Raw genomic sequence first — 2525 nt, 5'->3', positions numbered from 1 at the left:
TGGCCACATTTTGGAGCTATGCCAAGGTTGAGCTGGTCCCTCCAACCCCTGCTGAGATCCCTACAGCTATTCAGAGCTTGAAAAAAATAGTCAATAGTGCTAAAGCTGGTAGCTTCAAACAGCTCACAGCTAAGGAAGTTCTGCTGAACGGTTTGGTGGCCACTGAAGTGTGGATGTGGTTTTATGTTGGTGAGATCATAGACAAGCGTGGGCTCATTGGCTATAATGTTGGAAGACCAATCTTTAACAGCTGATTATATTTGGGCTTTTTGTTTACTGGACCATGTGTGATCAGAAGGGTATTTGAATAAATGAATGTGTCAAAAAATTATTTTTGTTGATGCTGGTGTGATAATAATTGTATATTATACATGTAATACATTTTATTAAACATTGTCATCACACCGTTTATTAGCTCTCTCAAATTTAGTCATCTTGTAAGTAAAACTTTGTGGCCTTTATCACCAAATTCCCAGCTCTCCACTCCCCTCTCCTATCACCCACAGTCTCCTGGACCACATCAATTTGACTGCAAGTTTTCCTAATATCTGTAAAAAATATTGCTACATGGTATGATTCAGTAGATTCACTTTTTGAGTCTGAGGTCACTTATTAGTTTGTATAGAAAAGTTGGGGGGCATCCCAGACCCCAACAACTAGACCTAACTCAGTAAATGTAGCTGATAATGCCACATGTGTTTTGCTGCTTCACTGACCCACCACATTTCCTCCCCTCTCCTGGGCTTTCCTGTTCCCAGAGACACAACAAAATTGATATTAGGTCAATCAAATGAGAAGGAGAGATTCACACCACTCCTAAATCAAATACTAGAATGATTCAGTTCAGTAAGAGCAGCGTATTCACTGCCGAGATGGCCCAAAGCAAGATGTTCTGTGTGAAGCCGTTAGTCAAGATGAGGACACAGAGGAAAAGCTCTTTTCTGTACAACCCAAATGCATTAAAACCCAAAATCCATTCACTAAAATAGGACATGAATGACTTCTTTGACACAGTTGAACAGCAAGTTAAATGTGTTACTCAGATGAATGTCCATAAGAAAGAGAGAGAATCCTTTCAAACTAAAGCAAAAGCTTTAACCAGCAGCTGTAGAGAAGCCAACATAGCCAATTTTACCACCAGACATATGATGAGTATTGTCACTCTCATGTCGTAGTCCAGAGGGCTTTGTCCTCTCTGAGAGAGAAGTGATGTTGACTCCTGCAGAGTTATCTCACAGCTCTGTAGTATCCACAATTATTTTAACATAAGTTGTTTCAAACATTAAAAATATACGAAGGATTATTCACCCAAGAGTCTTCTTTACATATCGGTTATAATATGCCCAACTTGACAAAATGGCATATTTGGGGTTGCGACAGTCATAACCCAGGAGTTCCTAGAAGTCAGACCAATGCCCCAACACTGAAGTTCTAGGACCATTTAAACATTTTCCAGCCAAATTATTTTATCAAATCACCACTTGAAATGTATCTGAGAATTGCATATTATGGTTAGAATAAAGATTGCATGGCTTTTTATATTTCTTGGTCAAAGTTTTCCTTTGCAATTATTTCAAAGGGAACTTAGAAGTTTTAATCCTTTCAGTGACTTCACATTTAACAAGGTAAAAGCATGTTGCTTAGTAATCTGTTCCCTATGAACATTCTGTTCTTATCGCATTCTCATAGATTGGAAGAATTAACATTATCAAAATGGCCATGTTCCTGGAAGCAATTAACAGATTCAACACTATTCCAATAAAAATTTCAATGATGGATCCTCCCTAGTGACGCAGCGGGTTAGGACTCAGCACTGCAGGCTGGCAGCAGTGACTTGAGTGCAAGTTCAATACCCAGTCCCAGAGGTGACCCACATGGCATGGCAGACCTCTCCTAACCCACCTGCTGCTCCCCTCAGTAGTGTACTTCATCAATCTGTCTGTTCTGCTCCCCACTCTGTCTTTGGTGAGTCCCCTCATGGCCCCTGTACCACTGACTTGTACCCAAGTTCTGTATGTATAAATAAATAAATCTTGAAAAAAAGAAAAGAAAAACTGGATAAAAAAAAGAGATTTACAATGACATTCTTGAAAGAGATAGAGCACATATTGATAAAATTTATATGGAACCACAAAAAGCCTCAACTAGTCAAAAAAAGAAAAAAGACTGAAAAGAAGGAAAATGGATGTATCACATTCCTAGATGTCAAACGATATTACAAAGCCATAATAATTAAAACATTACAGTATTGGAATAAAAACAGATACACAGCCCAATGGAACTGAATAGAAAGTGAGGAATAAAGGCATACACATATGGAGAACTAGTTTTTGACAAAGGTGCAGTGAACATATGATGGAACAGGGACAGTTTTTTAAATAAATGATGCTGGGAAAACTGGTCCACCACATGCAAAAGAATGAAGCTAGACCAATACCTCATACCATGCACCAAAATCAACTCAAAATGAATAAAAGAACTGAACATAAGACCTGAAACCATAAATTATATAGAACAAAACATAA

This window comes from Condylura cristata, unplaced genomic scaffold, assembly GCF_000260355.1.
Source record: "Condylura cristata isolate star-nosed mole 26May11 unplaced genomic scaffold, ConCri1.0 scaffold00042, whole genome shotgun sequence".
NCBI lineage: Eukaryota > Metazoa > Chordata > Mammalia > Eulipotyphla > Talpidae > Condylura > Condylura cristata.
This window is presented reverse-complemented; position numbering follows the sequence as displayed.